Here is a 12,504-nt window from a genome sequence, read left to right on the forward strand (position 1 = left end):
CCTTCTCTGAGTCACAAAGGGCTTTAGTTGCCAGAGAACCCATGGGACTCCATGGACTTGATCTGTGATCTTGAGGAGCCACAGTCCAGCCAGGAGGACAGATCCCAAGCAAATCCTTTCCCAATGTCCAGTCAATTACAAATGAGAGTGGGTGCTCTGGGGAGACAGGTGGGTGCCAGGACTTAGCAGGCACATGTCGGCTTTAGATGGGGTGAGGCTGGTCTGGGAAGACTGTAGTAGGAGCTCAGAGGGAGCATGATGAGGGTCCGGCAGGTTTGAGCTCAGAGCCCTCCAGGTGCTGACAGGGAGGCAGGGGCAGGGGCAGCAGGGCCGAACCTTGCAGGGTGAGCAGGTGAGGCTGTATCATAAGTGCAGCAGGAAGCCTTTGTTGGGCAGGGGTTCAAGCAAGGACAGGACGTTATCTGATTTTCATTCTAAGAGGACAGCAGCTGAGTCTGAAGGCTTGGCAGTGGTACTTGGGGGACAGAATGATGGCCAGATGAGCAGAACAAGGGAGATGGAGGGCTGAGGAGGTGGGTCAGAGCGAGAGCTTCAGGAATGTGAGTCCTTGGGTAGTTAGGGTTGGAGGTGGGGGTGTTTGGGAAAGAGATACAGGAGGAGCAGAGGGCTGGGGCCTGGGGCTGTCTCAGGAACCCATTTCTGGTCTGTACCAACTAGAGGAAGGGGAGGAATCCGTTGAGTTAAGCTTCCTTCTCTGCATCTGGGGGTTAAATGGGATGAAGGGTTCAGGGGGGCTGGAGGGCAGGGTTTAAGCCTCCACCCTGCTGTGTGACCTAAGGCTGACACCTGCCCCTCTCTGGGCCCGGGCTCATCATCTCTACAGGGAGAGGACAGACCTGAGAGTCTCCAAGAGCCCTTGTGGGTCATTCTCTTGGCTGTCTCTTTCCTGGTTCCCCTCATGCTGCCTGCCTGGAATTGACGGTCCTGCTTGCTTCCCCATCTTGTCCTGTGGGCACCTGGAGCTCCCAAGGAGGAAGAGTCCACTGTCCACCTCGGGCCGCCCTCCTGGCCTTCATCATCTCACCTCCCTCCAATGTGGAGGCTTGGGCGCGGCACGCATCGCCCCCTGGTGGCAACTTCTGGGCCCATAACCCCGTGGTTTTTTTTTTTTTTTTTTAACAGTTATTTATTATTTCACTTCTTTAGGGTCTTAGTTGCAGCATGCAGGATCTTTGCTGCCTCACGTGGGATCTTTCCTTGTGGCCCATGCCGTACGCGGGCTTCTGGCACGTGGCATGGAGTGTGACCATCTCCTGCATGGCCGGGCAGGTTCTTAATTAACCGCTGAGCCATCATTAAAGTCCCTTAACTCAAATGTTCTAAAGCAATTACTGAGTGCCCTTTGTGTGCAAAGTACTGAGGCAAGCATGGAGGAGGTGGGCAGTGAGGGGAAGGAGGGAAGGAATCTCGTGTGGGTGCTCAGAACTCAACTCTAGGGTCGCTGAGCTGAGCTCAGATCCGGATTACGAGGGAGCCCTGGGTGTCCTCCTATCTAGTGGTAGACATGGTAGAGGGAGGTCCCGTGGCTGCAGTGGGCGTTAAACGGCGTTGTAGGTGGACCGCATGTCAGCGTCGCTCCAGCCCAGGACGAGCAGGCTGTGTTTAAGACACGCGCATGCTCAGTGGCTTCAGGAAAGACCACCTGGGGGGCACCCCATCTAGAAGGTCTCCCTGCTGTGTGCGAGGACATGCCAGCCTCAGAGTTCTTCCAAGCAGGGTGGAGTCCAGATACTAAGGGCCCCTTTCCTGTGCTGGCCAATACTCTGGAAGGGTGTCCCACAGAGCCAGGACTTCAAGGCTCTAGGGTTGGGGGCCTGTCTGGTACAGCAGATGTCTTGGGCATTTAGGCATCTCTTACTCCCCAGGTAGCAGCAGGATCAGCTGGATCTGTGTAGCTCAGGTGTGCTTGAAGGACATCTACCTGTACACAGTTGTGCTGGCTAGAAAGAACACATCTGTGGGCACATCAGAGATGGCCTGGGCTTCATGCTATAGGAAGGAGTGGTCTCCTCATCACAGGGGGGCATTCAAGGGAGTCTGGGCACTCTGGGTGAGATGCTGTGGAGGGGAGCTGGGCATCAGTTGAGGGTTGGATGGGAGGGATGCTTTAAGCTGAGCTCCATGCACCTGCTTCAGCCACACAGGCCGCTTTACACCTGTATCTACACCCCACTCTGCCCCTTCACTCAAGCTGACGCTTGCCCTGTGTTAGGCATTTCAGCCTTCAAGGTCTGGCTCTAAGCTTCTTCCTCCCTGTGTGGCTGCCTTGAAGAGGCAGCCACACAGGGAGTGTCTGAACACCTCCAGATAAAGTTATATTCACACATGTGAACATTCCTGTTTTCTGTCTCTTCTATTAGGCCCTGGACTCCCTGAGGCAGACTTGAATCCTGAGCATCTTTTGTAAGTGTCGTAACTCCCAGGATGACACATGCGTGACGAATGGTCGGTGCAATTGGTGGGTGTTCTTACCTTCTGTGCCTGAGAAAACCATGATTCAGACTCTCCCTAGACAGGTGGGGGCAGGGGTGCAGAAAAATAGTGGGAAGGCTGGAGTGGCTTCTGGAAGGTAGGGCAGCACAGATAAAACAGGCACTGAATGGCCAGCAGTGACTGGAACCCCCGTGGTCCTCTCATTCTGAAGGCAGTGGCCTCCCAGCAGTGAGGAGTGTGTCCTCTGGAGCCAGATTGCCTGGGTTCAAGTCCCAGCCCTGGCACTAACTCCTCTGTGTGGCCATGGGCAAGCTATTTAACCTGTGCCTTAGTTTCCTCATCTGTAAAAGAGGGTCATAAGAATACCTACCTGAAAGTGTTAGCTCAGTTGTGTCTGACTTTTTGTGACCCCATGGACCGTAGCCCACCAGGCTCCTCTGTCCATGGAATTCTCCAGGCAAGAATACTGGAGTGGGTAGCCATTCCGTCCTCCAGGGGATTGTTCCAACCCAGGGATTGAACCCAGGTCTCTCGCATTGCAGGCGCTTTCTTTACTTTTTGAGGTACCAAGTGCTGTTATCAGGATTAAATGAATTAGTATGATGCTTCTCAAACTTCCATGTATGCAGAAATCACCCGGAAACCTGGTTAAGATGCAGATTCAGATTCAGTCTGGGGTGGGGCCTGAGATACTGCATTTCATAAGTACCTGGGGATGCTGGTGCTGTTGGACCTCAAACCTCACTTGGCATATTCAGGACTTAGCACCCGTAAAAACTAAGAACAGGGCCTGGAGCATGGTAGGGACTGGGGCAGTGTCGTCATCTCTGGTACCTGGTACCTCTCAGAGAGGCTCTTTCTGGCCTCTTTCAGTGCACCTTCTCGGTGCTCTGCTGTCTGGATCCTTGGTGATGCTGGTGCCTCTGCTACTGTCTGAGGTTGGCCGTTCTGAACCTTCTTGGTGGTCTGTGCTCAGCGCGCTGAGGAGGGACAGGTGTTGGTGGGCAGGTGTCAGGACAGAGCTGAGCAGAGAGACACAGGAAGAGGGCCTGGCAGCAGAAGCAGCTCACCAGGTCCGCTCACTCGAGTGTCCGGGCTCACCCTGGTGTGCGCTTCACAGTCTTAACCGCACACCTCGCAGCTTCCCCTGCCCCCTCCGCTCCTGCCGCCCCCTGCTTCCTGCGGGAAGGGCACAGGTGACTTCAGCCAGGGGCCAGCAGCGTTCTGGCTGGAACCGCAGGCCCGAAGCCCCCGGCCACATCCTCTCGATGGAAGTGCCCCTCGGTTCCTTCCTTGCTCTGCCCAGGCCCCCCAACCCCGCCCGGTGTTCTGGTGCACTGGCCAGGCCTGGCGGGTCCCTGAGTCCTGGCTTGGACAGTGGTGGTGAGGCTGGGGTTCCTGGGTGCTTCTGAAGAGGTGGAGGTTGGGGGGTGGGAGAGTGAGGAGGTTGTAGACAGAGAACTCTGTATTGGGGGCCTGGACGGCTGAGCATCTGACTCAGCTCTGCCTTCGAGACCTGCCCCTCCCTAGGCGCCCTCATCCCACAGTCTTTGTTTTCTACCTAACAGGGTGTTTCCAGAGGGTGCCATGTGGTGACCCATGAAAAGTGGGTATACAAATCACCTTCCTCAGTCAGGAGCAGGTGAAGGCCTCCTGGCGGGTACAGCCAGTTGCTGACTGAGTTCCAGTTTAGGTTATTTCCCGGCTCCAGGCCCCGAGGAATGAGCTAGTCACAGCGTTCCTCCGGCCTTGCCCTGAGAAAGCGTGATGCAGCCTGGGGCCCTTCATCTTTTGCTGCTTTCAGGTTAGCTCATGAGCTCCCTGGGGCCCGCGAGATCAAGGTCACTGGTTTAAGCCCCATGTGGGGGAGGAGGTAAGCGTCCCTCCTTCCCACTCAGGCAGCTGCCCTGACCTTGCCTGGTTCTCTCTTATAGGGAGGCTTCAGGGTGGGTGTGCAATGCACCCTTATGCCCGGAGTCCCCGCTGAGGGCTGAGAAGAACCTCTCCCACAACCCCGTGGCTTCCCCCTCACCCCCCTGCACCCCATCCCAGCAGGGAAGCAAGGTGCCTGGTTCGGATTCTTCCAATCAGAGGATGCCTTTCCTGGAAGAATTCGTCTGACCTGATCCTGTCCTTGTAGGGCTGGGAGGCTGGGCCCAAAGAGGAGTGGTCTGACCCTTTTGGTTCTTGCTTATTCAGCATCATCTGGCCCCCTGTTTCTGGTAACATCACTCATTTCTCTTTAGAGATTAACTTTCTGCATTAGACAGTTTGGTCAAGCTGTCAAAGTACCCCATCCAACCTCTCCAGCCAAGGGGTGGCCATTTGACCTCATCATAGCCAAAGGTACTCTTTGAAGAGGAGTGGAATGAAGCCAGGAAACAGCTGGAGTTTGGTGCCTCGAAGGCATCTTTGCAGCCAGGTCCCTGCAGCTGGTCTGGAATCTGCTCCCCTGAGGTCTTGGTCTTCGGAACCACTCCAGATCCTTTCATTTCTGTGTCTCCTGAGTTAGCCACAGCCTGTTCCTGTGGTCCGCAGCCCCAGAGTGGTGATTACCGCAGGGGAGGACATGTGACTCAGGGGTTGGGGGCACTGCTGGGACTCAAACCCAGGTCCCTAGATTCCCAGCCTGTGTCCCCTGCAAGGTGCCCTGGCCTGGGAGGAGGGACAGGACTGAAATGAAGTAGAATCGCAGAGAAGATACATGTGTTCTCAGCTCCAGCCCGGTGTTGGGTGGGGGTGTTGGTGGTTTGACTGCTGGGCAGAGTGTGAGGAGGCGCGTGAAGGTGGGAAGGGGTCAGCCAGTGCTTGAGGCTCCCTGGCACCCTCACACACACCCTGGCCCCTGCCCAGAACCCCTGGCATGTGGTAGAAACTCCCTCCGGGTAGGGATGAGGGGGTGCAGACCTTCCCCAGGGAAGGAGGAATTGGGAAGCAGAGCATGCGCTGATCTGGTTCAGACAAGTCAGGGTGGGTCTGTGACTCTGTGCAGTGGGAGGACTCACAACGGGCTGAGTCTAACTCACCCTGAAAGTGAAACCAGCCACCCACCAAACATGGGGGCCTCCGGCAGGCTGTCTCTTTATTAACCAGCACCCAACGTGGAAACCAGTCAGCGAGAGAGATTCATTGTCAGCCAGCCCACTGAGTGTGCATGGGCCTCCCAGGCATTCAATCATGGAATTGGCTAGGAGGACATCCAGCTGTGACTGCCTCTTTAGAGTCACCTACAACTGGAGAACACAAGGCGGGTTTTTGTCTTATCCCCCTCTGTTTTGCCCTCAAGAGCTAGTGCTCACGCCTGGCCATCAGATCTGCATGACAACACAGATTTTATTCCAAGGGCCCCAGCAGAGAGAAAACCCCACACAGACACACTCCTCGTGTGCCCTCTCACTTGGTTTTCACTTTGCCATCACCCTAGCTGGTCAGCTCTACATGAAGAGTGGGATGATGCGTGTGTGTGTGTGTGTGTGTGTGTGTGTGTGTGTGTGTGTGTGTGTGTTAGTCCCTCAGTGGTGTCCAACTCTTTGCAACCCCATGGACTGTAACCCACCAGGTTCCTCTGTCCATGAAATTTCCCAGGTTAAAATACTGGAGTAGGTTACCATTCTCTTCTCCAGGGGATCTTCCCAACCCAGGGATCAAACCTGGGTCTCCTGCATTGCAGGCGGATTCTTTACTGTCTGAGACCCCAAGTCCCAGGATGGGGTGGGGGGCTAGTAATTAAAGATGATTTCGAGTCTTAATCTGCATGCCAAGTGACTGCTCACCCTGTCTGGCTTCAAAGCACCTGTGTCAGTCAGGAATCTCAAATGCAAACCAAAGAGCCCCACCTGGCCACTTTCATTAGAAAAGCATTTGGTTCAAGATCTTCTGCAGCTCAAGAATCTATAAACCAGGCTTGGAGGGGTACAGTTTCTGAAATGCTCTGATGTCACCCTTACCAGCCTCCTGGAATTCTCTGCCTCCTAACCCGCATCCCTGGCTCCCATCCCGAGGGAGGTCTGCAGCAGACATTCCTGAATGGGTGAGCCTGATCATGTGCTCACTAACCCCGCTGCAAGGGAGACTGCAAAAGTAAAGCTTGAGCTTGTTACTTGGGACCCAGGGCTCCTAAAGAGGTAAATACCACAAACACAGGAAAGGTTTGCAAAGCTGCAGTGTGACCACGATGAAAAATAAATATCCGGCCAGCACCTAAGAAGAAACATCCCCAACAGAGGGTCCTTGTCAGCCCTCAGCCCCACCCCTGCCTCCTAAAGTTGGCTTCCCCACACCTCGTGGCCGGCAGTGTGTCTCTCTGGGGCAGGCTTGGTGGTGGGTGTCTTGCTGTGGGTTGAAGTTAGAATAAATGACCGTTATTTTAAGTGAGAGAATTTCACATTAAAAAAAAAAACAATCCTCAATTTTCTGCTTTTTATGAAAATTGAACATTTCCTGGCAGTACTGAGCCATCGTTCCCATCTGCCATCTCCCACAGCAATAGAGACCCTAGTTTGCCATTGTCCCCTCCTGCCAGCCTCAAGCGTGGGTCCCTGTCTGGCCCCTGTGGCATCTGAGTTGGGGTCCCCCACCCAAACCCACAGCAAGGGAGAGACGAGGCCACCTCCCTCACCCAAAGAAAAGCCTTTGTTGTTGGGAGGCCAAAGGGGTCAGATGTATTTTAGTGAATTGCCAGTTGTCCGAAAACTCTCCTTGGTCCCTGATATCTCTGCAGTCCAGCTGGGGTGGCCCTCGAGTGAACCTGAGGGAGTAACCTGAGAAACAATGTCAAGAGAAGCCTGTTTTAAACTTGGTGGAGCCGCTGTAGAAGCACACAGCTGGGAAAGCTTCGAGCTGCCGCTGTGGGGGAATAATGACAGGGCTTCCCCCCATCAGCATGCTTCCCAGAGTGCCACCCAAAGAGGCCCTTCTCCATGAATCCTCGATGCTGGCCCAACACCTTTCGAGGCTTTGCACTTTCCCAGAGCTCCCGCTCATCCGGCTCAGTTCAGCCCGTTTGTTCTGCAGGAGACTCAAGGTCTTTTCTGTACCCTCATCGTGGTTGTTTTGGAATCTGCCAAAATATGGCTGCCTCTCTTCTCTCAGTCCCACCTTATTTAGATCCTTGAGGTGGCAATGAGACCCACATGCCAGGACGCCAAGAATCAAGGGCCAGGGGAAGGTTTCACAGTCTCTCTGTATGATCCTGGGCCAGGTGGTAGCCAGATCTGCCTCACCTTGCCCCTGCCTACAGCCTGAAGCAGGCATCTTCACTGTTCAGAGGAGTTCAGGGTTCCCGTTCTCTGGGTGGAGGCAGCCATCTAGGGTTCCCAGCCCTGTGGTCAGGCTTGACTAAGGCCATAATTCCAGAGCTGGGTGAGCTTCTTACCCTGTTTACTGCTTTCCTCCAAGCAGACACTGTAGACAGTATTGACAGCTGGGGACAATCTAAGCAAAGGGACATTTAAATGTTTTGCCATTCCTTAATAAAAACACCCAGAAAAGAAAAGCAAGCAAGCATACCTCTAGATAGAGAGGAACTTCTCACAGACACTTTGCAAACATCACACGTCCTCTTTCCTCGCTGCAACACCTAGATTGTCTTCTGAGAAAGATCACAGATCTTGGTGAAACCTACTTAAGAATAAGAACTAGTGAAAAGATATTTTTTCTACCTGTTTCTCACGGGAAAGGGGGGGGAAACATTACAGGAGCTGTCAAAGGGCCCTCAGAGCTTTCCCAACTGTCCCCATAGCAGGACTCTGGCCTGGCAGTCAGGAGACGGGGGTGAGGAGTTGGTGGACTGTGGACAAAACTCTTCCCTTCCTAAGCACCATCAGCACAGCGAGGTGACCCCCACTCTGGGGCACCCCAGCCTCCCTCTGCAGAGGTTGGAATTAAGCAGGAGCAGGTCTGGTGTCTGGTGACCCTTGAGGAGAACCCCAGCCCCAACCAAGGGTCCCATGCTTTTACAGTTTAATTCTGATTCCTATTTTATTTATTTTCTTAAATAGATATTTTGTTCCCATGAAACAAAGCTCAAAAGGTACCAAAGGTTATTCAGGAAATACCCCCCACCCTCCACGGCTTCCTGGGTCTCCCAGCTCCCTCCCTGAGGTCAATCCAGTCCCTAAGAATTCGTTCCAGAACAACCCGGTGACTGTACCTGCCAGGACACAAACACACACACACAATACACACTCACTTGCACGCACATTCTCACAAATGCACAAGCACACACCCCACTCCCCCTCACACACGCACGCCCTCTCACACACAGACAGGCTCATCCTGCACCCATCAGGCACTCACACCTTCCCACCCCCACACACTCACACACACCCTGGCACATGTCCTCTCACAGTCACATGCTCATGCAGTTACACCCTTCCACTGCACACTCTGAACTGAACTTGGCTTGTTTGCACCCACTGGCACATCCTGGGGATTGTTCCACATCAGGATTAGACAACTGTCCCTTTTTTTTTAAAAAAAAAGAATTTTATTTATTTGTTTTTGGCTGTGCTGGGTCCTTGTTGCTGCATGGGCTTTTCTCGAGTTGTGCTGCGTAGGTTTCTCACTGCAGTGATTTCTCTTGTTAAGGAGCACAGGCTTCAGTAGTTGTGGCTCCTGGGCTCTGGAGCATAGGCTTTACAGCGGTGGCACACGGGCTTAGTTGCTCGGCAGCAGGTGGGATCTGCCCAGAACGGGGACTGACTCAGTGTTCACTGGCACGTGGACTCTTTACCACCGAGCCGCCAGGGAAACCCTGGCAAACCTTTTGAGGCTTCAAATATTGATACTCTGTGTTGTTTCTAATTTGCCATTTCTGGCTCCTTTAGGGCATTAGAGATTTGGAAACCTCAGTTCTTTTCCTTTTCCTTTCTTTCCTTCCTTCCCTGCAGCTTGACACCTCTGTGTGTCAGGTCATTTTCGAGGCTCTGGGACAATCTGGGTGAATCAAACATGATCCCTGTTCTCAGGCAACTCCTAGTGTAGACACCTGAACAGACAGTCATGACCCGAAATAAGCAAGTGATGTGTGTCTCAGATCCGATCAGGCTGGGGTGGGGGTTCCAGGAAGAATTGGTTTGAAATCAGCCAGTTGAGTTAGTCTGGAAGAGTGGGCTGGCAATGGGGTGACCAGCTCTGTCCTAGTTTTGCATTGAAAGTCCTGTGTTCTGGAAACTGCCTCAGGCAAAGCAGAACAGCTGCTTCCCCTGGTGCCATGCTGGTGAAGAACAGGAACAGGGAATGACTTTCTATGTGAATGTCATTATTTGCATGAGACATGAGTTGCTCAGGAGCTAGTGCTGGAATGGCTGATGAACCAGGCCACTCATGGTGGAAAGCAAACAAATGGTCATGTGACTCAGTTATAGCCAATGGGATGTTAACTTAGGGCAACTTTGGGGAAAGGTCCTTACCTGGCAGAGGATGCCCTTCTTTGCTGCTTCCTCCACTGTCCAACTGCAGGAATGCATATGTGATGGATGGAGCTTGAACTGCTTTCTTGGTCCACGAGGCAGAAGAAAGGTATTGGGGATGCCCCAGTAGCAAAACGGAGTGAACTGAGGATTCTGATGTCATCATAGGGCCCCTCCACCAGCCTTCAACAGCCTTCCTCTGACAACTTTTTAAAAATTTGTTTGTTATTTTATTTGTCTGTGTCTGGTCTTACTTGTGGCACATGGGCTCAGCAGTTGCAGCACATGGGCTTAGTTGCTCCATGGCATGTGGAATCATTAGTTCCCTGACCATGTCCCCCACATTGATCGGGAGACCCTTAACCACTGGACCACCTGAGAAGTCCCTGGACGGCTTTTATGTGAAAGAGAAATAAACTTGCTCTCTTCCTTTATGGTCCTGTTACGCTCTTCAGTTCTCTTTTGACAGACACAGCTGGACTCAGTGCAAACTGGGACATTGTTGCAGAGTGGAAGGGGTGGTGGCCGCAAGGGGGTCTGGGCTGGCATAAATCAGGGTGATGATGGGGTCCCGGGCTGGACCTGGGCTGCAATGTGGAGTCAGCAGAGAGTCCCTGGGGAGAAGATGGTGCAGAAGTCCAAAGGCTGCTACGGGGCCCTGAAGTTATCTGGGAGCTGGAGCACAGAGGAAGGGGGAGGGGGCATTTGGTAGCGGCCACGGCCGAGGTGGGCACAAGGTCTGGCATCCCCAGAAGAGGCAGCCCTGTGACAGGTGGAAGCGTCATGTTCAGAAAGGACACAGGAGCCGAAGGGCCCAAGCACACGTGCCCCACGGCTCCTGTGAAAGTGGGGTCCCTGGGCAAAAGCCGACTCTGTCCATGAGAGCCAAGGGTGCAGGGAGGTCGGTTCACAGTGGGACCCTGAGGACGCAGTGTGGAAGGCGCGGGACAGGGTTTAAGGGGCTTTGAATATTGGGTACTGGGACAGAAGGGGGATGGCTGGAGGAGGCTGGGTACAACCCCCAAACGCCTGAGATCAAGGTCTGGGCAGGCCTGAGAGGGCTCTGTCAGGCCCCTGCCATTGGAAAAGTTTCTGGATTCCTCTTCAGGTCATCTCAGAGAGAATCTGATGTCCTCTGTCAGACTCTGGTTCTAATCCCAGTCCTGCCGCATTCTGGTTGGGTGACCAGTGAGCCTCAATTTCCTTGCCTGTAAAATGGGAAGGAAGGCATTAGCTCTGCAGGGAACATGAAACCAGCTAGGTGGGCACCAGTGTGTACACAAGGGGTGGGGGTAGAGGTGGGGTGCTTGGCATGCTTGCTGATGGCAGCCATGCCTGAGCATGGACGAAGCTGGGTCCACAGTTTCTGCCTTCACCTGCAGATGGATTTTATCATTCTCTTTTTTAACCTGAAGTGTGGCTCAGACAGTGAAGAATTTGCCTGCAATGCAGGAGATCAGAGTTTGATCCCTGTGTTGGGAAGATCCACTGGAGAAGGGAGTGGCAACCTACTCCAGTATTCTTGTCTGGAGAATTCCATGGACAGAGGAGCCTGGCGGGCTACAGTCCATGGAGTTGGAACGAGTCGGGCATGCCTGAGAGACGAACACTTTCACTTTTCACTTTCATAGTTAATTTGCAATGTTGTTAATTTCTGCTGTATAGCAAAGTGACTCAGTTATATACCCATATGCATTCTTTTTTATATTCTTTTCCATTATGGTCTATTCCAGGGGATTGGATACAGTTCCCTGTGCAATATAGTAGGACCTCGTTGTTTATCCATTTTGTATGTAAGAGTTTGCAAGTTCTACTAACCCCAAACTCCCAATCCATGCCTCCTGTTCCCACCTCCCCCTTGGCAACCTTGCGTCTATTCTCTATGTCTAGGAGTCTGTTTCTGCTTCATAGATAGGTTCATTTGTGCCATATTTTAGAGTCCATATGGTATTTGTCTTCCTTAGATTTTTCTTTATATGCATTTTTTTTCTTTATATGCATTTTTAAAAGCTTTAAACTGAGTTCATGAGTTTGGGGACAGGAAATACATGCATGTGGTATAAAAGGGTCTACAGCAAAAAGCGGCCTTTCTCTCCCTTCCTGAGCCGGCCTTCCCCCTGGGAGAATCAGCATCCCTCGCTGAGAAGCTTCCAGAACTACTCTAGCCTTAATAAATCTCAGCTGTTATCTTCATCTTTGTGGTGCTCGAGTTTGTCACTCTCTCCTGCAGCCAGAAGACTTGCTCTAGGGGAGAGGGGAGATGGGCTTATTGAGGGCCCACTCCATGGGGTCACCAGGTGAGAGACTCACGCCCTCCTGCCATTCGGTTCTCCTGACATCCCCACAGGAACAGCCACCCCTCATTCTACAGCCGGGGACAGGGAAACACAGGTGAGCAGGCCACTCAGCTTCCAGGAGCCTCGAATCCGGTCTTGTTCTTCTCAGCCACACAGGCTCCTGCCTCCTGCTCAGAAGGGAGTTGGCCTGATTGTCTAAGGGGTCTTCCACTCTGTTTTCTCACTTCTCTGCTGACAGAAACTTCTGCAGAGCCGCTCTTTTTACTCCCCGTCCTGCTCACCCCATTCCCTGTGGTGAAAGAGATGGCAGCTCACAGGAAAACCTTCCCTGAGGCAGAGAG

At 53.0% G+C, this 12,504-nt stretch overlaps 1 protein-coding gene across 1 annotated transcript in view; it reads left to right on the top strand.

Moving 5' to 3' along the window:
* IL2RB (interleukin 2 receptor subunit beta) overlaps positions 1-12,504 on the top strand; it is a 37,832-nt gene that overhangs the window by 8,070 nt on the left and 17,258 nt on the right. The gene's annotated exons all lie outside the window — the stretch shown is intronic.

This window comes from Odocoileus virginianus, chromosome 23 (genome assembly GCF_023699985.2).
Source record: "Odocoileus virginianus isolate 20LAN1187 ecotype Illinois chromosome 23, Ovbor_1.2, whole genome shotgun sequence".
NCBI classification, from domain to species: domain Eukaryota; kingdom Metazoa; phylum Chordata; class Mammalia; order Artiodactyla; family Cervidae; genus Odocoileus; species Odocoileus virginianus.